The following is a 24,378-nucleotide window of genomic DNA, read 5'->3' as shown; positions in this document are numbered from 1 at the left end:
AATGAAGAAAGGCAGCATGGTGGGGCATGGCTGCCTGCATTCACTGCTCCAGGGCTGGTCACTTCAACCTGCAGCAGGCTGGCTTAAGGCAAACTTTCTGCAAATTGTGACATTCAGTTATGGCAGCTGTAGACTGTCACATAGGCTGGATGTGTGGCTACGGTGAAAGATCTGGGGTTGTCACCACGGGGTGACCACAAGCCCTGTACACAACTGTCACCCAGTGGAAAGCCTGTTTTTTCATGTCAGTGTATCATGTTTGTTGCAAAAACCCACTCATGGCACCTAGCAGGGCTGATCTGGAGTCCTAGAGAAATTTGTTAGAACAGGAGTGTGAAATAGGAAGGTATGGGTTGGCTTCCCCTCACCCTACAGAGCACTGGGGTGCTGTGGGGCAGCGGGTGCATCCCCAGCTGCAGGCCGCGCTCATCGTTTCCATGGCAACGCAAGATGGCAGGTCTGCCCTGCTCCTCACAGTGCAAAATGCCGGGTTTTGTCCATCGGCTGAAGGCAGCAATCCTGCCCTAGTGACAAAAGTGAACAAATTATTTAGGACGCTCAGGAGAAAAAGCCACTTGATAGTGTTTTATCTGCTTATCATCTGGGGTGATCTCTTCACCACGGTGAGGGAAAGAGGTAAGAATAAACTAACTCCACCACACTCCAGCCACCATCTTCTCCTTAGCCTGATTGCTTTATTGCCTTTACCAATTTCTAGTTAGCTTCTCACTTTGTCTTCTTGTTTATTTGTGACTTTCTTCTGGCAGCAGTGGAGAGAAAATCTTATTTCATTGTTGCTGTTTTTTTTTTTTTTTCAGTGGCAAATCTGATAAAGGTGACACAAACTGTCAGGAGAATTGGTGGCATCGAGGGAGGCCTGGTGCTAATCATCCAACTGGAGTGGAAGAGTTTGCAGGCTCTCTGTTGTGAGGAAATCTGTGCAGCTGTGGTTCAGCATCTGTAGTGTAAGTGCAGTGCCCTGTAAGTGCAGTGCCCTATATATGTGCAGATCATGAGAGAAAATTGGAAGAAGACACTTTTCCCATTGTACTGGTATGCAAGCATCTCAGACTCTCCAATATATTTCTTCCTCATGCTTAAAGGGTCAAAGACTTGCATACATGTCCAGTAGAAAGCCTGTGGGAGGGAGGAATTAAAACCTGGCCTCATCTGCTCAACCTTGGGTTAAGTCCCTGGAGCATAGGGACTTTCTGCCTCCTCCCAAGGCTGTAATTTCATTCTCATTTTGATCATGCAAGATAATAACCTCGCTGGACACTCACATGTTAAGATGGGATTTGTCAAGATTGAGGTTAGAGCTGGTTGTTTTATATGGAGCAGAACTGTCAACAAACTTTATTGAAGAGGAGGGTGTAGATGTATAGCGTAAATGTTCAGCACCAAGGTGACAATGCAGAGAGGCTTGGGTAGGCAGCTTGAGGTGGATGCAGGCTGGCAGTGGCACCTTGGCAGGGAGCAGTGATCCTCAGACTAGGGAAGATTCAAAGGAGAGATGGTGAGGAGTAGGTTACATTAGACTCAGCAACTGGTTTCCAAGGGGGGATCCATGCTCCTCTGGGCATTGTGGCCTGATTTCATAGCCTTTTGTTCAAATTTAGCATCCAGCTGAGAGGCATAGTATCTATGAGGAGAGATGCTCTAGTGCGAGAAGTAATGTTTGCCACACTCTGGTGAGAAGTGTAGACTACTTGGGTATATTTCTATGTATCAGGTGTGTTAGGGCTTAAACCAAAGCCCACAGAAATAAACAGAACTCCCACTTATTCCATTGGCTGTGGCATTTCCTATATGGAAAACATTTTCTAGCTGTTGAAGCCTCCTAGGAATTCCCACAGCCCCCAGGCATATGCCTGTTTTTAACCTACGTACAGTGTTGCAGTGGTGAGGGCTGAGTCTCGCTCTTCCCAGCTCCTTCCCCGTTCTGCCCAGAGTCCCAGTGAGCCAATGTGAACCACAGAAAGACTGAAAGGACATTGCCTCATCCATCCCTGGCCCCAAGAAGGGGCAGCTTGAGCAGGCTGCTCAGGAGCGAAGAGTCTTTTGCTCCTCTGTGCAAGATGCCAGTGTTCAGTAGGCAGTGCAGAGAGTGCCTGTCCCTTGGGCTCTGTGTGGGTGCAGTATGCTTATTGACAGCATCCCACACTATCCGCAGCAGCTGCTATACTTGCTTGTTTTGTCTGCCTGATGTTTTCCAGGCAGCTTGTAGTTGGGCAAGATGGCAGTGTGCAGGGAAACAATGAAGCTACATTTGTTGCAGGTGCTGCAAAAAGAACCAAAAGCCCTCTGTGATCCAGCTATTACATGCAGGCTTTAAAAGCTAGCACAGCAGGGCTCTCTCCATTTTAGTCTTTACATTTCACAAGCATTACTGTGCCATTCATTCCACTAACACCTGAACCCACTGCATCCTCCTGTGAGAAAGAGCATTTCTATCTCCTTTTATGGTAGGAAACTCCTAAGGTGGGAAGTGGTTACAGAATCTGTCCATAGTCACATACTAGGGCTGTGAAAGAGCCATAAACAGGTTTGTTTCCCTTGTCCCGGGCCTTAATTCACAGAAAAATCCTTCCACTGTAGTGAAGCAAGTCACATTGGGTTGCAGCTTTTGTAACTCTGCATTAGTGCTGTAGTTCATAGACCTCCCTCATTAAATGGTCACATGCTGCAGACTGAATGCCAGGCTGACCTTCCAGCCTTTGCTTGCAGGCTGGAAAGGCAAAATGTTGGCACTGAAAAACTCAGCTTTCATTAAGCACTGCCTGAAATCAGCTAATCTCATTTGACTGAACATAGAAACAGCAATACTATAAACAGAGGGGTTTGGTGCTTGGGTTAGCATGGGGGTATGACAAAATCAGAGACTGTCCCAGCTCTGCTGAAGCCAGCAGCAGCCTCCCACTGGCTCAGCTTTTGGGAAACTATTTAAGCAAAGCCAAGAGAGAGATGAAACTGCGGAGCACACAGCTGGTAAACAACAATCCCATCTGGAAACAGTAAATGAATAAAATACATTTGACCTCTGCTATCTCCAGGGAACTTTGCCATTCCCAGGTAACAGGAGTTTAGGTGTCAACTGCCAAAGCTGGGTGCTTATGGTAAGTGATGAGCCGGTCCATAAGAAGTCTTTTTCATCTTACTTTCAATAGGAAGTGAGCAATGTGTACTTTTTCTCTCTAGATCCCTGAGCTAGCACATCTTTATGATGTGACTTGCTTTCTTCTGACTTCCTTTTCAAGACCAGCTGTGTGGATCTGTTTGTCACTGCTTTGGGAACTATACTCATGGTTTTATCTGCTTTGTGTGTATATTTCTTTATGCCAGCAACTGTCTTTCTGCTTGGTTTGTCAGCAGCACCTAGCACAGCACTCAGGAGCTGTCATAAGCTGAATGATAAACAGTGATAACGATCTCTGCCCCTCTCCAGTAGCTGCAAGGAGATGGTGTCCCATCAGCCTGGGAAATCTTTGCAACCTGGCATGCATCTGTGCTTACACGGTACATGATGGAGGGTCAGAATTGTCTCAGTATCATCTACCTAGCAGCAATAACTTTGCATAGTTTTCATTTTACATTGGCTTGTTTACAGTCAGACTCAGGCTTCCCTGCAATAAGGGATGTTTGTCTCGAGGTTTCTTTGCTTCCCAGCACGTTGGTAGAGCTGGCTGTGGTCACTCTCTGTTCATATCACAGCAGTGGGTTGGGATGCACAGCTCAGGGATCCTGAGCATGGCTGTGTGTGGTGTATGGATGCAGGACAGATGTGTCACCAGGATTCTAATTAAGTTAGGGGTGCAGAGAAAAATAACTCAAGTGTGAAAGGAACATGTCTTAAAATGAGCATTTTGCTAAATAGATTTTCTCCTCTGATTCACTGCTCCAATGCAGGATTTCAGCCTCCCCTGAGTAGCTCATTGTTCACTTGTTTTTTTTTTTTCTCTATTAATAAATATGCACAAACACTTAAATGGAATAATGTGTCTTATAGAAAACAAAAAGAAAACAAAAAGAAAAAAAACCAAAAAAACCAAAAAAACCCCAACACAACAACTTGATGTCCCACTGGGGAGAAAAAGCTGTACAGAGAAAAAGAGCTGGCTGATTTCTGTTTGTTGAAATAAATTTGTCACTTATGCTTAGCTCCTGGGGCTTTGCTGCATGGGGGCAAGAGAAGTTTAACTGCTACTCTTGTTTAAGGCACACTGTTATGTCAGTATTTAACAGGAGAACTGACTCAGGATCAGACTCATAAGATGCATAGTGAACAGTGGATGAGAAAGTAATTTTTGGAGCAGATTGTAGTTTGGAATGAGCAGGGAAAAAGTGACATTACAAAAAAGCTTATTTCAGAGATCTTTGTTCCTTAAGGGGATGTTTCATCTTCTTGGACAATTCTGTAACACAGGCACAAGGGTGTGACTTGGGGGTTCTCTCTTCTTTTCTCCTTACATTATTTCTTGGATGTTGCATGTTTGCCAGGAATTCCTTTTTGTGCTGGAAGGAATCTCACAGTAATTCTGAAGTTACCTCACTGTAGGGAGACATTACAGGAAGTAACTTGGGCAGATAACAGCTCTCAAAGGCCTGATCTCGTCAGAACTCCTGGGTAGAGGCCATACTTTGTACTAATAGTGGATTATGGTGACCAATGGTGCTTTTAGTGATTATTCCTGTGAAGCTGTGCTTTGTTTCCTGGTGTGTGCATGTGTCTGCCTGTCTGCTATAGGCAGAGGGACAGCCTCTGAACTCTGTTCTCACTGCCAGTGCAAGCTATGGGGCACCCACAGCTTATCTTCTCCTTCTGAGGACCCTGTGCTGTCCTCTGTCCCACAGCTCTCATTGCTGTGGGTCTCCCATGCCAGGAAAACGTGGCCCAGCCTGCAGCTTCTCCATTAGTGCTTGACTTGTCCTTCTGCTGCCTTCCCAGGGAGGTGTGCAGGAGGCTTTGGCCATCACGGTGGCAGGTTCATCCTCAGACTGCCAGGAGAAGCAGGCTGGCTCCCTGGGGTCCCCTTGCAAGGGGGAAAGCTAAGGATGTTTGAACGAGTCCAGTACATTAATAAGCCAGGCTGTCCCACATAGCAGGAGCAAAAGTGGGACAACCAGCATGCTGCTAATTTTACACAGGTCCAGGGGGATTTTTTTTCCAGGAAGGGTGTTATGATTATTTTGTGTTCTAAAGTGCCTAAAATTAATGTTTGTCAGAATCAAGCTACTATTGAAAGCTTCACCCTACCCATCCCAGGCCTTGGGAGAGCTCCACACACTGGGAGGGGCAAGCTCTATCCCAGGATCCCTCAGCCTGGCAAAAAAAAAGAGACAGAAGTGGGGAGAAACACTGACCCAGCAGAGGATCCCCAGCTCTGCCAGAGCTCCTGGCTTACCCACTGTGCTATCTCCATGAGCTGAATGACAGCCAAGGTGTGCCCAGCACCCTGTGCACCCAGCAGAGCCCCGGTCCCCTCCTGGTGGTACATTACTCCCAGTGCCTAAGGTCCAGTCCTGCAAGGAGCCAAGCATACTAAGCAAAGCAACACAGTGTTCAGCCAGTGGGTTTGCTTACATGCTTAAACACTTCGTTAAGTTTTTTGCTTAATTAGGCCAGACTGTGTTGTTCCTTGTGGGATTGAGCACAAAGCGAGGCACACTAGATTAGAACTAATATTTTGAAGCTAAAAGCTGAAAATGAAGCACTTAGCCCCCAGTTCTGCAAATGATTAAGCACATGGGTAATTACTGATTTCATTCATTCATCAGTGGTGTTGATTTCAGTAGGGCCATGCGATATTGGTAGTTGCTCAAGTGTGTAAGCATATGCAAGGTTGGGGCCCTGGGTTAAAAGAGCACAGAGGCTGGGGAGATGGATATTTGTACAGTGCATAACACATGGGGTCTGCAAGGCCTGTCACAAGTCCCTGGGTAGCACAATAAGAATAGTAATGCTATATTTAAGCACTCTTGATTGTTAATGTTGCTAAACACTGAGCTTCTCAACTGAAACATGGCTCAGGTTTTCTGTGTCAAGCAAAGTCATGGGTTGATGGTTGGACTACATAATCTTACTGGTCTTTCTAACGATTGTATGATTCAGAGAGCTACCACCATTGTTAATAGTGTAAAAGAAACAGCTGATATTATCTGAACAAGAAATCCCTGTGGCCTTGTGTCCACCTGGGCTATTCTTTTCCTAAATGTGAATGCTAAAATACTGCACCTAATCCAAAAGGAACAAAGTGAAATTTGAGCTGCAGTAGATTTTGTCTCAACAAGTTGGAGAGAAACAATTTTGCTGCTGTTCTTTTGTCTGTTTGCTTTTCCCTGGGTACATTTTGTTTTGCCTGGCTTTTTTCTCCCCCACTTTTTAAAAAAGACACAGACCTTATCTGCTAGGAATGGCTTAATCCCTGGTATCTTTTTGTTCCCTTTAGATGATTTGACAGTGATGTTTATAGAGCTCATGATTCAGGAAAACCAAAGAGAGGATAGAATAGAAACGAAATGAACTGAGCTCACCCAGGAGAGCCTCCTGCCATTCCATGAAGCAGCTGTTAATGATGCCTTTGATAATGTGCCATGCTGATGGGACCGTTACATGATTTCTTTTCTGTATCCAGACGGCAGTGTTTTTAAGCTGATTGTGTGTGCCCTCGGGGGGAGTTACAATTCCATGTTTTCAAACAGAGCCACCACGAAGCACCTTGTGTCACAAACAAGGCTCATTAGCATAGCTCTGCAATTAAACCCAGCTCTGTCTGCTGTCCTGAGATAAAGAACTCCCAATTTATGGCCCGGTTGACTTTTGCTGGAGATGAATGGGCTGACAGCTTGGAGTGGTGACGTTTTGTCTCATGAGTGCAGCTGTTCACAAGGGTGATCTCTCAGAATGTGACTTTTCCACAGACTAACCCAGGGTATTAGCACTAACTAATTACAGGGGAAAGCCAGGGGCGATGGTTTGCTGGGAATGGGAACATCGCAGGCCACAAACAGCTGGGTTGTGCTCATGCCTTTCTGTCTTTGAAAACAACAGCTCTGCTGGAGGAGAGCTCCCCATCTGGCAAGCTCTTCTAATTCGTATAATAAATGCAAATGATATTTACCTTATTTATTTTTGACCAGTCCTTAACAGAGTTTAGAAGGGGTTGGATGCATATAGCAAGACGTGTGTCTTCTCTTCAGAACAAATGTGTGTTGCTGCATTTGATGAGCAATATTGTATTACAGTTTCCAAGCTAGTGTGTTTTCAATTTTGTGAGCACTGTTTTTAGGAAAGAACTTTTCCCATGTTTATTTTTCAATTCACTGACTTTTTGATGTCTAGTTTTCCTTCCTTTGGCTTGAGCTTGTATAGGAAAAATTAATGGTTTTAGGTATTGCTTTTTCCTAATTAAACACTTAAATTTATACAATATTGTTTGCTGCACCTAAACATGAAGAGATTCGATTCCTAAAGCAACTCTAACATAGGGATCCTTCATGTAAAATAGGTGATAGATAGAGTGTGCTCTGCAGGATTCAACAGAAGGAAACAGAAAGGGCTTTCTGGTGAAGCAGTGGAACATTCATCAGTGCAGGAGCTCAGGGAGGAGAAGTCCTAACACCTGTCAGAGATCAGGTCCTGCCTCAGGTGGGAGTTTGGGTTGCAGAGATGTGGGCTCCCAGGACTGTGGGACAAACACAGCAGTAAATCTGAACTGAAGGCTTGTCATCAATATCTGCTTTATAACAGCCAGGTGGGCTGCTTACACCCATCATTGCAGATCACAAGTGCAAGAGAACTGCAAGAGAACTTTACAGATATTTTAAGGTTTGATCTGCTAGTAATAATGACAGTGGGATTGCTGCAGGAGTGTATTAGGTAAGTGTGTAGGGTACAAGTGAGCTTGGAAATATGTTCTGCAGCTCATTCCAGGAGAACATGGATGGGGCTTGGAGTTTCTGAAATGTTAAATATGAACCTTTTTAGCCTGAGACCCATTGGGAAGGGGTGGGTGAGGTGGAGTGGTGTGTATAATGCATATATGATGTTGGGTGAGGTAAGCAAGAAATGAAAGAGTTAATGAGCTGAAGGAGCATTGTGTCAGCCTTCTGCAGCCTCCTGTGTGACACCACCTGGAGACCTCCCATCTCCACCATGTCAGCCTGCTTGTCAGAACTGGACTCCTTTGTCCCTGAAAAGTATATCTGCAGCTGTGATGAACCTTACCATCCCTGTCCCTGTTGACATGCTCTCTCGTGTAGGTACAAGTTAAGAGTCAGACTCAAAACTCTACTGTCTGGTTTTTGGTGAAGATCAAAATCCAGTAGTAAAAGGCTGAAGATCTGACAGCTCAGATAGCTGGGAACATCAGATGCTCAGTTGCACATGTACCAGCACTCCCCAGGAAAGTTGTGCTGTTTTCAGGAAAGGGTCTTGGGGCCAAAAAGTCTCTGTTACTGACTTCTGTCCATCTTAGAAAAAGAATTCCTTTGCGCTGTAATTATCTACAGAAACCCCTTTATTTTTTATTTAAAAAGTTTTTCTGCGAGCATGTGGATCCCCACAGAGCTAATTTAAGCCCAGTAGTAATAGACTCACGTTACTTAATTATCCTTTGCAGAATCATTCTAGGATTCCCAGGTGTCCTTGGGCCACAAGTTGAAAACTATCTATGCATTGGAGGATAAGATGTCTAAAGGTGATGGACAGGGATATGGAACACAATCTCTGAATTAGGGAGGACCTACTGGTTCTTGCTGTGAGGTGATCCCTCTCATTTACTCCAGTTTGAAACTCTTGAGGAAAAAAAGATATTTTGATCAACAGTCAGCAGTGCATCCACAGACTCAGTGGCCATAAGAACAGTTTAGAACTATGTGGCATATGACACTGGTTTTGAACCTGGGCCAAGCAGTGAGCCAGTGAGGTACCTCATAGTAAGGAAGAAGAACATGAGATACTAATCTCTCTCCATTTGCTACTGAATAAATGCCAGCATGGGGTCTAGGGCATCTGAATCTTTAAGATCAGCTTGTATTGACTACTTTGGAGTCAACATAAATTCTGGTTAATCTGTGTATGGCTACTTTAAAATGTCACTGCTTTCTTGGCAGCAGTGATTCAAAGATGTCTCTGGCTGAAAAGGTGATGGAAAGGGGGTAAGCTGTCTGCATTGGTGGGCAACTATATGGTGTATCTCTTCCAAAGCACTTAGGTTGTAATAGACTTTGAATCTTTCTGTAGCTGCCACAGCTGCTGGTAAGTGGCACAGAAGCCCTTAACTCTGTACATGTACATGTCCACCCTGTAGAGAATTTTCTCCTAATCTGAATCTGCCTTCTTTTATTTTAAAGCTATTATCCCTTGTCCTTTTACCTGATATGTATCATCTCAAAGTAGGGAAGGAGAACAGTGTATTTCCACAGCAAATACGAGTAGTGTTTACTGTTGTTTTCACTTCATGCTGCAAGGTAAGTGCTGCCTAGCAGAGATGTTTCAGGAATTAACAAAGAGCAGAATGGAAACTAGCAAAGCGAGTGGTCTAAGCAAACTCTGTTGAATGCACATTTTTCTTCATTATTTTCTCATTGGAGCATGATGATATCTGATGGAGCATTATGGATGGGGAGAAGGAAAGAAGTGTTAGCAAAGCCTAAAAGCAACACTCTACTGCTATGGTTAATGAGGCAAAAAGAAAATTCTGGCTGTGGCAGCAGTGAAGTCTGATGAGAGAGAACTAGGCTTAAGCTTGGATGAGGGAGTGCAGCTTGAAGAAGGAACTTTACTTGGTCAAACATGTAAAGCCTTTTCCTTGACAACCTTTTCCCACCTTCTTAACTAGGCATCTATGTGACTGTTATCAAATACTGATGAGCTGAGCTTTTAGTGCCAGCTGTCTGAGGAGATGATGTAAGCAAACACTGATTCTGGCATTGGCCATATCAGGTAAAATGAAGGACTAAATACTTTGTATTGAGTCTGGATCTGTCACTACTGGGCTGCCAAGTCTTCCTGTTGGTGATTGCTGTGGCACTGTGGAGAGGGCCTTGCTGCCTTCCTGTTAACCTTCTGGGTATCCAAACTCATCAGGTCAATAGGACAGAGTGACTTGTGCAGCCTCAGTCACAAGCTGAACAAAATCTAGAGTTCAGTGTGCTCAAGCAACCCAAACCTCCTCCCATGCTCAGTGATTCTGGGGTTCCACAACAGTTGGGTGTCGTGTGAAGGGAAAGGAACTTAGTGCAACATGACAACTCATGGATATTACCAACAGTCTTAAAATTCATATTCCTTTGCTTGGTTTTAGGTTGAGAATCTCCAAATGCCCAAGGATTAGGCACATGATACACAAGTCCTTCGTGGATTTGACTGAATGCTCTGCTGCTAGTGGAATTTGCCACTTTAGGTTACATTCCCTAAAACAGATAAGGAAGAAAGATGCTCTCTTAGGACTCAGCAAGCTGGATCAGAATACCCAAAGTTATGGTGAGCCAGGCTTGGCACCTCTAGCTCAGAAGCAGGTGCTTAGATTGGGATCACACCTGTTTTGAGTTTACAGGTATGGACTGAATCATGGAGCTGGGAAGGGCAGAGCCAGCCAGATAGCCCTAGGAAAAGAAGAGCAGAAGGCACGTAGCCAGCAGTGAGTCACGAGGAGCATAGCAGCCCTATCAGTTCTGTATACCTTGGCTCAGGCCTTCCTGCATGTGGACTGAGCTTCAGGTAAAAATGTACACAACTGTTGTATGTATCTGTAGTGGAAATGCTAAGTCACAGCTTGAAGCAGTGATTGAGCACCTGGGCCAACCCAGGGGAGCTCAGGTGCATGTAATGCAGCTGAGTTACTGAAAGGGCTGGATACAGGATCCACCCCTTCCCAGCCCTCATTTAAGGGTTGGCAATGCAGGTCAGGGTATTTTGCTGGAGATCCCTGTGTACTTGAGGTTTTCTGAAGGTAAGCAGCTTCTTTCCTTTGTTTCTATGGCTGTTGCATTTGGGTAAGTCCTCACTTGCTGTAGCCTAGGATTTTGCTACTCTGCTGTCATTGCTGTGCTTTTTATTGTGTTTCCATTGTGTTACAATGTCAATGCAGTTACTTATTTTCTAAAGTCTCTCCTGGTTTCTGGGTTTAATACAGTCTCATTTTGAACCTGTGTGAGCTCTTGGTTACAGCTATGGAATTGTAAGTGCTAAGACTTCAGTGTGCTGAAGTCTTCTAGAGGGCCTGGCCCCAAAAATCAGACTTTCTGGAAGTTTTCAGTACTGAAGTTGTCTCTGATAGGATGTTAGAAAGTGCTTAATGCAGTCTGAGTTTGGCTGTATTAGGTCTGTAGGTGCTGATACGGCCATTTAACTGGAATAAAAATATCTTAAGAGAAGTTGTCCTTTTTTTAAGCCACTGCCGTGTCTTAGAGAGCTCAGATTCTATAAATAGATGTCAGTTTGCCCTAGGAATAGTCTGGTATTCTATTAATGTTATCTCTTTACTATTGCCTACTATCTATTCTGTCGTACTTATCTGCAGAAAGCTCAAACTCTATACCTATCTCAGCTTTTGAGTGTCCATAGAAGCATTGCCTTTGGTATAAGGTCAGTTATTATTATTTTTAATGGGCATCCTTTGGTTTCATTTTTGACTTTTTTTTCCCTCCACTGGCTTGCACTGGTACAGAAAATAACAGCTGAATTACATTTGGTTTCCCCTGCTTCCTTTCTCTGCGAGATGAGGTTACAACGACCTCATCTACCTAAATCAATAATCTGCACCCAAATCTAATAAAGATCTAGCAGGGCCTGTAAAATAGCATGCAGCCCAGATGGAAAGGGAGGTCCTAATGGCCATTCCACTCATTAGCTATTTATCAACCATTAACGACAAGAATAGGAGTGGTGCAGGGAGAAAAGGACTCAACAGCAAGAAAGCGGAGAACCTTCCTGAATAAGAGGAGGAGACAAAGACTATAATGTGCTCATCTGCAGATTACAGTGTGACTCTGACTAGGGAGAAGGAAGTGCCTAAAAAAGGGAATTCCCATGGACATTTACTTGCAGAACTCTGGGTTTTCCTACAGGAAATCTGTATTCAAGTATGCTGTATGAAAGAACATGCAGAAGAGCTGAAGTATGTTTATGTCCCTACTGTCTGAGGCTTCATCCCGTTGTGGATATGAAAACACTAAACCAAAAGGCCATATTTCCTCAACACAAATATTTTATTTATGTATATATATCCAATATAAAAGGAATTTCTTTATCTGATCTTAAACTGGTCACTTGATCTGTAGCAAATTTAGATTAAAAAACCCCTTGCGATTTCCCAATTATTTGCATCAGTACAAATATTTTCTTTTCACGTGAAGGAGATGAATGTATAAACTGGCCATATAATTTTTTTTTCATTGAATTAGTGAAGCACAGAATCAGGCAGGCAGCTACACTGACAAAAATAATCTTTCATCCTTGTTTTTTGAACAGAAACTGGCTCTGTGACAAAATAGGACTTCTTAATGCTGTCAACAACATTATTTTGTATTTGAAAATGAAAGCCACTGTTATTTTTTTTAAATTTTTTACTTTAAATGATGGTAATGTTTTAGTGGTTATGCCTTTTTATACAAGTTTGAAGCTTTCATACTTATTTTGGGGAAGAGTGTTAATATTTGATGGAGATGGGAAATGCTTTTTCAAAGTTGGAGCAGTAGAGCAAAAGGAATCCAGCATCTCTTGAATTTGTGGTATGAACAAATGCAATAATGTCCCATGAAATAATATTTCAGATTCCAGCGATGCAGAACAGTGATTCCAAAGAAAACAGGAAATAGGAATAATTAGTTGAACATGAGGAAGAATCCCAAACATTACTAAAATTCCAGAAGTTTTATGAAACGGTAGCCAAGAACTTGTATTTAAGTCTTTTTTGAGTAATGTTTGAATTTTGCTCTGCAGTGAAAAGCTGTTGTTGTAAGTTTGTATTTTCTTTGATGAATGCTGACTTTGACTTCTTTGGTAAAATAGTTGCAACCCAGTTTTCCTATTCCCTAGAATCTTTACTGTTCTGCGTTTCTCGCTCCGTACATCTCACTGGGATGGCTAACAGGAGCACAGCTGAAGCCAGGGGCTGGTTTGCAGGGCAAACAGGGGGCACTGAATCCTTCCCCCCTTTCAAAGCATATACTACACGCACTGCTGTACGTGGAGAGGAAGGTGTCAGCAGTGCTGGCCCTTGCTAAGAATGGAGGCAGCTGTGTAGCATTTTTCAAGATGGTTTGGGGGATCTGCTGCACTCTCTGCTGGTTTGCTTGACTTAAAATCTGAGCCATGTTTTCTGTTTGAAGTTGTCTGGCTTTAGCTCTCAGCCATGGGTTCTTGTTAAGCCTTTCTCTGCTAGATTAAAGAGCCCTTTATAACTGGTATTTTCTCTCCGCAGAGGTGCTTAATACCCTGTAATCAAGTCACCCTTGGTCTTCTCTTTGATAAGCTTAACAAATCCTGCCCATCCAATTTCTCACTGGAAGCAGTTCCTCCTCACCAGCTTTTAAACCACTTTGGTGGCAGTTTTCTTCCTAGCCTCTGATCTTTCAGCCTCTTCTAAGACCATGCAGCTCCCTCAGATGTGCATGGTCTCTTTCGAACAGTCCCACCAGTGCTGCAGAGAAACACAGCCCCTCAGCATGTGCTGAGGTGCTACAAAGGGCATTGTTTTCCTGCATAGTACTGCAAGGCATCACCTCCATTCCTTGTCCTTTGCTGTACAGCTGTAATAAGGCTTTTATTAAAGGACCTGACTTACAGATGAGTCATTTAACTGTAAGATTTCCTGCATTTTTTCAGTGCAGCAAACTGTTCTGCTCAGCCATTAGGTTTCTTTTTTCTCTTCCTTTTCCTGTTCTGCTTCATTATTTTAGTCTCCCCCACTTGCCAGTGCTGTGTTTAGGTTTTCTAGAGAAGAGCTGGTGAAGATGGTCATGCTCCTAGGAGAGTTGTGGAACATCTCCTGAGGGGAGACTTCAGGAAGGGAGAGATCCTTGTGAGCATGACTAGATGTGCCTCATAGTTGGATGCTGGAGGAGAGATTGGCAGCCACACCATGACAAGGGATTACATGTATTAATGAAAGTGTCTTGAGATTTTACAAGCAGTGGCTCTCCAAGTGGTGCTTGGTGAGGGAGTACCCTGTGGTATGCTGTGCAGTGTTCTGCTCTCATTTGTCCTTGTAAAACATGTTGTCTTCTCTGACTTAGTGCAACTCATGCTGAGGATAACTGCTCTGAGCCTAGAGGGGTTTGCACTCCTTATGGAAGAGGTTTGGGATAAATGTATCCACTTCATTTGGTAAATATGCTCATGCTCGCATGATAAGTTTTATTCGACTGTCTGTCTGTGAGAGCAGGAAAGTTTATTTTTTTTTTCTGGAGCAGTAAATCAACAGGCTGTGCTTAAAGATTCAAGAAGGTCCTTCATTTGCCAGTCTGATTGCTGAAGCCTCTCTAACAAGCAGGCAGCTGAATCACATTCTATATTTCTCTTCTGTATGCAGTGGGACAGAAGATCAGAGAGACAGTGTTGAAAGGCTTCCAACACTGCTGAGTTTATATATCAGTGAAAGATGTGTGTGGTTGTTCCCCTCCCTCTTTCAGAGGAAGATGTTTTTTTTTTCATTACATAGCTTTAGACCTGTATTTTTCCATTCACTAGTTGTTACCTCTGTTCTCCTTTTGTTTCCAAAATGGAGGAAAAAAAAATAAAAAATACAGATGGCTCTGGTGTTGTTTACCCCAGGAAACATTTTGAGCATTCAGTAATAAAACTGGAGGAAATCCTTCACTTCCTTTATGCCTCCTAGCAAGTAACCACATCACTATGAAGTGAGGATGTTTTTGGGTACTGACCCAGTGTCACTGATGAGAACACAGCCATAAATACTTTCAAGATGCAGTCTTGAATTGAGCTGGTAGATGAGGAAAAGCCACTTCTGTTTTGGAAAGGAATTCTTTCCTTCTGCAACCACTTTCTAAATTGCATTGACATTATGCAATTAACATACAAAAGCTTTTGTATCCGCAGGATTGTTTTTCATGTCAATAAACACATTCCTTTGCTTTTCAGTGCAATGTTTAATAATTCTCATTTCCCATAGTGGAAAAGAGTCCTAGTACTTTATTTGTATTACACAAATTACACAGAAGAAACAAAGCCATATCTGATTGTAGTTATTAAATTAAGAATATTTGCATAAATCTTTTTTTTCCTAATCTCGTTTGCTGTTGGTAAACAGTGTGTTATCAAGGTTTAGCAATGTGTTTGGTTTCTAGCTGCATTTTTGCTTTCACCCTTTTTGAAGCTCGTTTGACAGACGAGGCTTGCTTCATCTAAGCTACCTGTCAAGTGTATGTGTTGAGAGATGTTATTCAAGAACATGGAGACCTGGTCTTATAGATGAGAAATATCTGAAATATCCATGCAACTTGTGTGCCTGGGAAAGGCAGCTGTGGTCCGTGGCTTGTGTTCTAGGCACTATGAAATCTAGGAAAATGAAAGGGATGAGTCTGGTGGGGAAAAAATTACCCTAAATGTAAACTCAGGCACTGGAGTGGAGCAGCTTGTGCCTTGTATGCAGTCCGAATTATCTTCTTGCTCTCCAACATGGAACTGCAGGGAGGAAAGTGCAGTCTTTTCTTGCACAGGCTCTGCTTTGAGCTAAATCAAGGCTAAAGAATGGAAGAGGTGCTGCTGCTGCAGCTTTGAGTAGCCCTTAGTACACGAGCTCAACTCTGCTTTTATCCCCCTTTGATCAGGCAAAACTGGAACCTTTGTTTTGCCATGGTAGTCTAACTGGTGGGAGGGTACAGAGCCAGACATTAACTTGAAAATGAGTTTACTGCAATAATGTTATTATGTTTTATTGACCAAGCATTTCCATGAGTGATGAAAGGGGATTATTGGGAAACTGGGATGAATGTGAATTATGTCACTTTTGAATCATATCCTGTGTGTGTGGAACATGTGAGCCCCAGTTAAGAGACCCACCACGCGGAGGGGTCTGTCTGTAGTGTCTACGCGATCATACACGTGGGAGCTGAGGGCTGTGGTGATGAAAGATTTCAGTGGGAAACTACAAAGCTGTATTAGAGGAAATGCTTTCAACATAGCTAAATCAAGATGTGTGGCATTTCATTTCTGCCTGTGTTACATATCTCTAAGCTCTTTTTGGCCAACTGAGAGTCACTGGACAAAGCTATGTTGCTTTGCAATTTACTTATTGCAGAATTGCAACTTAAGTGCTAACAGAATGATATTTTTGCTCATGTGTAACTTAAATTTGTTGGATGTGCATTCAGCTCCTGTCATGACTGGAGCTCACAGAGGTGTGCCACTGCTTTCCAGGCACTCACAGCATTCAAACTTCTGTTGAACGCAGCCAGGTGCAAAGCATTTGCACAATTGTTGCAATGTCCCTTTCTCTTCCATCCACACTTAGCTAGGAAATGAAACAGAAGATCACTATGCTATCCATAAAACATGCTGTCAGCAAGACGTGTAAGCTACCTGCATGCTGAATTCCATTTACAGGTGTCAGTGAGTATGCTTTATGACTTTTTCCCCCAAAATCAGTTTCTCTGATTGCATTTGTGTTACAAAATCCAAAATCTTGTTTCCATTTCTGAAATTTTTACGAAACTTACGAAAGTGAGAGATATTAAACCAGGCTTGGTAGAATGGTTTTCAGACAGGAGAAATAGGACTGGAAAAGATTTCCTGTGTTTATCTTTAGGATCTAGCGCTTGCACTGGGGAAGATTTCAGACCTTGTTAGTCTTAGGAAAGAGTTTTGGTATAGTTGTATGACTGTACCAAGCTGGGGAGGCATTTCCTTGCAGTATATAATGCTCATTTTCTCATTTCAATTTTATTCACTCAGTGCCAGAAGTGATTCTCTCAGATGCTGTCATTGCAGTAGTACATATTTTCATCTTTGTTGGTGAAGCGGAGGCATGAGCCTTGCACTGACTTCTCTGGTGAGAGGAGAAAGGACAGTGACTGAAAATCAAGTCCCTTTCATTCAGATACCTAGAATATGGATTAAATGCTGTGCTTTAGGTAGCACAAGCAGAGCTAAGGGTTATTAAGATGTTTTTAACATCACAAATCATGTTTAATGAGTAATGCTTGTGCTCTCATTCCTTCTGTGCTGAACCTCCTCCTTAGGCTCACAATGCCTCTGGCTGTGGGCTCGTGCTGTGTTCGGCTCCAGATCTGTGTTTGTGGTAAGAAGTCACGTGTTTCCCAGGTGACATCTCACCATTTGTGTTTAAGTAGATTATCAGCTTCTTTCATTGAGTTTCAGTTTTCAAAAAAATAAAAGGAGGCTCTTAGAAGAACTGGCTGCTAAGATTTGTGTGTGCTTGTGTATCGAGTGCTTATTTTACTTCTAGCTATAAACAGTTTAATGTTTTTGAATTACTGTTCAGTCTCATTTGGTTTGGTTGTGACCTTGAGCCATACGTTTCCAGGACTCTTGCTAATGGACCTTTTAAATGACAACTATAAAATACATCAAGCCCTTTGATAAGGGGACTGCTGCTACACTGCGTATTATTTTAATGTTATTCTACAAAATAACCATTATAAGACCGTTATTATTTTTTAACTCTGGTTTTATTTTGTTGCACCAACGTTACAACAATCTACATTTAAAATATTTCCTCATTTGTGCAAAGCACATTTCTCTGCCAGGGGTAATGAAATGACCAAGCAGTGACCCTCATTTTTATGTTTCTCCTACTGTGAAGAGGAATTGAAGATGAAATGTAGGAGCTAATAGCTGTGCAGCCCTAGTGAATCTAGCAAATCTAAAGAGCCCAGCCATGGGATACATTTAAATATTAAAGCAGTTCTTATGTGCTCTAAACAATATTTGATGCAGCTCTCAGTATGCTTTAATCTGGCTAAATGGTTATTGTGTTATGTCCTAACTGTAAAACTGTCTGGCTCTTTTGTGGTCAGGATGCCTTTCCCCAGTGCAATTTAGATTCTACACGGATAAACATAAAGGACCAATCTCCAAAATGGATCTTGTACAAATTCATGCTGCATGGAGCCATTCACTTTTATTTAATACATCCTTCCTGATGTGTATCGTGTGACAGTTGCCTATAGGGCAGGGAGGATGCTGGGGTGTTTTGAGGAAAAAGAGGAACTTGGCACAGCTCAGTCCTGTAAGGAGAGCAGTATCTGGCACTGTGCTTGCTCCTCTACCTCTGTTTCACTGCAGCAGGAGTTGGGTGTGGGCACAGATGAGATGTCCTCTGGCCAGCCTCATTGCTGAGAACCAGAAAACACTTTTTTTTTTTTAGCTGGGTTCTTCTGTTTCCTGTGTGATTCCTGATGTTCCTTCCAAAGAACTTTATCTTTTGTGGGGGCTACTAAGGTCTCCCAAGGGTGCAGATGCAAGTTCTTTTGTAGCCTTTCTGTCAGAGTTCTATGTTGTCAATTAATGATTCAGCTCAGATTGTGTCATCTCCTGGAGGGGCAGAAATCATTTCTCACCTCCTTTCTTCCTGATTTGTTAGATGTGTATGGAAACCCTTTGCTGCTGTTCTCTCTGTCACAGATGTGATTGAAATAAGCCAGTGTGAGAAGGATGCATGTAGAACCTTATCACTCTCTATTTCTGTAGGAAAGCAGGCTAAATATAGAAAATACAATTTTCTTCCCTACCCTCCCCCCTTTCCAAATTATTCTGATGAAAATCCCACCACCACCTCTCCTCTCTGTCCTACCCCTGAAGGAAATTCCTGCATACCATACAGAGTGGCTGTGGTCGTGCCATGGGGACAGAACATGTAGTAACCCCTGGGAATGGGGATGCTGAATTATCCTGAAGTCTGAGCTGAAATTACTTCAGTGATCTTCTAATCCCAAGAGGGCAGCGATCCATATTGTAAACCCATCACATGTAATTTGATACAATTAGCAGATTTTGCTTCTGAGACCATCTTGTGATGGGAAGGGAGAGCTGAAATGTTATCTGTGGCTGGGGGTAGGTGAGCCAGACCTGTAGGGAAGCTGAAGTTGTCCAGCCCACCTGAGGCTGGTCCTGTGCTGATTAAAGAAAGTATAGTTCATCTGCTGCCAAAGGGAACATTTCCTTGCTTATATTCCAAATGAAAATCAGAACATTGCATACCACCCCAGTATAGGTTTCTTTTGGACTGAGTAACATTTGGCCTATCTTGTTTTTCTTCAAGCAATTTCCTGATCCTTACCATCGACCTCCCTATTAGTAAATCGAATGATCTTTGTCAGTATGACTCCTTTATGATCTTGCTAATGAACTTTCCATTTTATGCTTCTTGTCTGATTAGTAATGCCAGAGATTTAACCAAGCAGAGATAATTCATTAGTCTGAGCTGTAGCTCGGAGGGCATGGTGTCACACCCTCCCCTCCTGCTCCTCTTGCTCCATTAGTTGCTCTGTGCTCTGACATCTCCTCGATTCCATTTTTTTTCTGAGGGAAAATGCAGAAGTCTTCTGCCTAATGCATGTATTGGTCATTCTTGACTCACCGACAGTGAAATTCATTGGATTGATTTGGAAATTCTTAGAATTTGTTTGTTTAAAGAAGCTTTTTGCAGACCAGCAGAATCAGAAAAAGCCATTCATAAATTCTGAGCTGCAGTTGAAAAAAAACAGAATTGCAGCTTTTGGTAGCACCTGGGATTATTTATGATATGGTTCCTTTCCTTTTTTGACATTGTCTTAATTTTCAAACCTTACATTTCAGAAATATCTTTTAAGCTGTTACTGAGTCAGTTGTTGATATGTTATAGATAAAATAGATTTCTTCATTGTCACTATGCATAACTCATTGTATTGGTTTGATCTGTGCTGCTTGTTTGCTGACCTTAGATGTGCTATTTCTCCTAGAGCTTCCTGGGGATGGGAAGTAGATGCTTGGTGCTGCTTTGCTGGGGTAGTGGACCACTGCCTGGCTGCACTCTTCAGCACGTTGTACCAATTCCATGTTGGAAACTGTGCTCTGCTAAGTAGGCTGGTGAGTGGGCAGCAGCTGATCTGACTGAGGGTCAAAATTATGGAAAGGTCTCCTTTCCCCACAGTTTGATAGGATGTGAAACTGGCTACAAGAGGGAGAAGGGCTGAGGGAAACAAGAAGAGGCTTACTGAAAAAGCACTGCAGGAAGAGAGATCCTGCATAGTGAGGGAAAGGCCTGCAACTATGGCTGCTTGAAGGTCGTGGGTCACACCATTCATGTATACTCATGTGTCAGATCACTTTTTCATGATAAAGCAAAGGAAGACCTCTTTAGTGTCACTCAGAAGAAATGTGCCTCCCACTGCAAAATGGCTGGCTTAAGCTTCTGGAAGATGTGGGGAAAATGTCTGGTACCTTTGTCACCTAGGCTTCTCCATAGGAACAGAAGTAGAGCTGGAGTTTGTACCAGCTGGACCAGGAAGGCTTTGGTCAGAGCAAGTGGGACCTTTCAGGGAGCAAGCATAGATATTAGTGAGCATAGGAATCTTGTGTATTAGGATCTGCAGCAGCCAGATGAAATTTTGCTATTAAAATACCTTTCTTTGGATCTCTGTATTAGCTTTTGCACAACTTCATAATCACTGAAAGTTGGGTAGGATTCATTAGATTCACTCACATAGTACCAAATTGTTTCAGTGATGATCTTAAAATTCTTTCCTGATAAACTGTGGCTGTAAACCTGTATTCCTTGTGTACTCATAATTGCCATTGTTAGTTTGTCAGTGACATGGTCAGTGCAGCAGCAGGGAGATGGGAGATGCTGTGCCGAATCCCATTTGTTTATAGCTCCACAGAAGTCATACCTCTTGCAGACAGTAACTGTCTCCTGCTCTGAGTTTTCCTTCCCATGTACTATGAGCAGATGCAAGAGGAACATGCCAGACAAAAAAATGTCAGAATATTTGTCATTATTTTCCAGCATCCTAATATGTGCCCTTCTCATGTTTATTGCTGTTGCTACAGAGGGTAGGCAAGATCTAATTAAAGACAAGGAGACCTGGATCTGCATATGTTGCATGTGTTTGGGGACTGTCTGGCTCGAAGGAGTAATAATTGGCTATAGGGCCTTTCACCTCTATGGCATGGCTTTGAATACAGATCAGCATAGGCAGTGACTTCTAATGTCATTACCATGTGACAGCTGTTTTCCATGTGAAATTAGCTGGTAGCCTTAGTGCTGTTTCTATAGGAAACCAATATCAATAATTACCACATCAAATGGTGCTTTTAGCACCCTTTAAAAATAGATATAATTTAATGAATTTAGTTTAATGGGTATGCTGCAAGTGTATGTACTGGTAATACTGAAATCAATAGAACTCCACTTAGCTCTGTAGTCAGTTTTGTATATAAATACATGCTGGAGGTAAGTACAGTAGTACAGTAAGATACAGTAGTAACATCTAGCTGACAAATTCTAATGGCTCTCTGAAACCTCTTTTGGGGTGTGTTCATAACACATCTGGTGACCTAAACATGCAAAAATCACAGTGAAGGAGAAGCGTCAGCAGAAAAGGTCAGGATAGTTCAGGAAAAAGTCCTTGATAAATGACTCCCATTTCTGTGGTGAGAGCTGTGAGAAGAGATCTCTTATTAGACCAGCTCATAGAACTGAACGAGACAGATAAGCTTTTGGGCATATGAAGTCTTTTATTTTTCCTTTTTTTTTTTCCCCATTTCTTTTTTTTCTGTGCCAACCTTAGATTACATCAGCAGCCCTGCTCAATAAGAGCTTTTGCACTTTGCCAGCTGTAACTGCTATGTCTCAAGAGATATGGTACGTGCCTTCCTCATTTATGCCATCCGAAGTAGACACTTGCAGAGAAAATTTTGCTACTTGATCTGTGGGGGAAGGAACCCCCCCATGAGAGGCCATAGGGGGGAAAAAAAGCTGTGGTTGAAGGTTGACCTTAAATTCCTGAAGTTTATTTCTCTGTTGCCTTTCAGAGTTCTGTCCTCCGTTGCAACATTAACAATAGCATTCGTATGGCTGTGAACTGTTGCCTCATTCCCTGGCCTGAGTGGGAAGCTGAAGACAAGGCTGGGAGTTTTAACTGGATGTGTTAGTGCTGGGAAACAATGGCCAACAAAGCTAAAACAGTGGAAATATGCATTTTAAAAAAGAACTTTTGCTGCGTGTCCTTCCAGGACTAGATGGACAAACTTCTGTCAGAAGAATCCATGCTTTTGTTTATCACTGGCGGGGTGGAAAGCCTGAGCCTGTCTTATTGTTCTGCCTTGTTTGGTATCATGCGATTCTGCAAGGAATAGCAACTACTGAGGGCACTTGTTGAGGAAGGTGCTGCCTTACCTCACACTTAGGGATGAAAAGAATATCTTGACATTTCTCACTATGTGAAATTCTTTTTCTCACAGCAAGCCCTTTTTAAAGTGATGAAGGGAAATGTTCTCAGCATGACTGTTCCTTGCTTATGATCTCTGATTCTGTAGATTTGCATGCCTTACTTCTAAAAAAAAATCTTGTAGCTACATACTTGTGCACTATTATGATAATTAAACTAAGGGCAAAAGATTAAAAACCCTATAATTCTGCAGTCCCCCATAATACATGAAGCTCCTCCTACTAGGTAATGAAACCATTATTCACTAACAAGTTAAACATGCAAGAATGTGAAGGTCTTTATAAACAGAGTGCTATCTGCTAGGGAGGAGAGCCTCCAGGCTATTGCAGAAGACCATAATTTGCATGAAGTGAAGGATTATCCTGGGAAGGCACAGTAATAGAGATATTGCAATCTTTCATTACAGTGATGGGAAGAGTGTTTTCTCAGACCTATCTTCTTGGAGGGGTTCCATAGACTAGTTCTGGAATAGGTCAGAGGGGTATCTGTCACCAGTAATGTAGCTGAATTGCATGGGCTTCCTAAGGGTGATGTTCTCCTGAGGTCTGCCCCAGACCTTGCTTCTATAATTCTTATGCTCCTGTTCTTCACATTACCTGTGGCTGTGACGCCTCTACTGCTGTGCATCTGAATCTTTTATCCCTCCTGAAGCCTTGTTGGCAGGGACCCCAAAAGCAAGGTATCTAGGAGGTGTAGTAGTTGAGAGATAGCTATATGTTGATTTGGACTTCAGAATGTCTAATTTACAAGTGGAATACATGCAGAGTTCATGAATAGGGGAGTGGTAGTCATTTAGCAACCAGGACTGGAAAAAGTGTCTTGTAGGGGAAAACTTAGTTACAAGAATAGGAAGAAGAAACCTGGGGATGCACAGAAACGCTGTGTCTCAGTAGGGTGGTGGCCTTGTTCATTACTGCATCATGAAAGAAGCAGTCTGTCCTACTCCAGATGCTTTATACCCTCATCAGACTTCTTTCTGTGTGAAAAGCAATTCCCTTACAAATGGCCTTTCATCAACCATGGGGTCACAGGAGAAACAATCATCAATGTATTGCTGATGTGGCCAACAGATCTTGTGAACTCTTTGACCCTAGCAGTCAGCAGGATTTCTTCATGTGAAGCTCCAATACAAAAAGTATTAGTATTAATGAAAGAGCTCTTGACCTGCTTGGTGTTCAGGGTCAGTAGAAGTTTACAGACACCTTTGCCTAACATTCCTATCGTATCTGGCAGCTTGAATCTCATCCTGATTTTTCACAGCCACCAATTTAATAATATAATTCTCAAGTTCTGTTACAGCCTTTCAGTATAGCAGGAATCCAACAAAGCTGGAAGCCGCTCTAGCAGCAAACCATCGCCCATTGGGCATTGCTCACTTTGCTCACATTCACTAATTTACAATATTTTATTTCATCACTCTGCTGAGAGATGAGAACAGGTTTACTGCAATTGACTTTGAAAGAATTTTTTTTGAGATCTCATCCTCGTGCTTCTATTGACTGGATTAGAAATCTCCTCAATAAATGGGAATGGTTTCCCTGCTTCTCTTGATCCAATATGCTCTTCCTAGAGAATGTAATGATGCATTTTGAAGGTCCTGACAATCCTTAGCTGGTAAGGAGGGAATGACCAATAATAGAAGCAGGGGTTCTTGTGAAGAAGTCTATTTTGTGAATGTCTTTTTCTTTGAAAATTTGAAATAATGTTTAAATATTGCAGTCACAAGCATTAACCTGATTTCATTACTTAAAAAAAAATCTAGTTTGCTTTTGGACTGAAGCACAAATGAATGTTGAATTCAGGTGAACGGTACAGCAAATTCAGTCATGTGTGGAGTGGTGGTGTACATAAATACCCTGCAGCTCTCCAGTTCTACTTCAGACCCCCATGGACATCCAAGTACCATCTGTACCCTGAATGGGTGTATATATAGGCTGGAGTTTTGCATGTGTTTGAGACTCTGTT

At 42.6% G+C, this 24,378-nt stretch overlaps 3 long non-coding RNA genes across 3 annotated transcripts in view; all 3 read left to right on the top strand.

Moving 5' to 3' along the window:
- The first annotated feature begins 546 nt into the window (after positions 1–546).
- The window catches only part of LOC116231585 (uncharacterized), an 89,239-nt gene continuing 65,407 nt past the window's right edge, over positions 547–24,378 (top strand). The window contains exons 1-2 of the long non-coding RNA XR_004167500.2: positions 547–636; positions 819–965. This is a non-coding gene — a long non-coding RNA (uncharacterized LOC116231585). The remainder of the gene's footprint in view (positions 637–818; positions 966–24,378) is intronic.
- The window catches only part of LOC116231586 (uncharacterized), a 42,157-nt gene continuing 28,340 nt past the window's right edge, over positions 10,562–24,378 (top strand). Inside the window, exon 1 of the long non-coding RNA XR_016468869.1 lies at positions 10,562–10,720. This is a non-coding gene — a long non-coding RNA (uncharacterized LOC116231586). The remainder of the gene's footprint in view (positions 10,721–24,378) is intronic.
- On the top strand, positions 10,802–23,813 carry LOC149917109 (uncharacterized). The gene is made up of 3 exons (XR_016468868.1): positions 10,802–10,952; positions 19,924–20,050; positions 21,998–23,813. It is a non-coding gene; the product is annotated as an uncharacterized LOC149917109 (long non-coding RNA).

The sequence above is a fragment of the Phasianus colchicus genome, chromosome 8, assembly GCF_987193195.1.
Source record: "Phasianus colchicus chromosome 8, bPhaCol1.hap1.1, whole genome shotgun sequence".
NCBI lineage: Eukaryota > Metazoa > Chordata > Aves > Galliformes > Phasianidae > Phasianus > Phasianus colchicus.
Note: the sequence above shows the minus strand (reverse complement) of the source record. Positions and strands in the feature narration are given on the sequence as shown.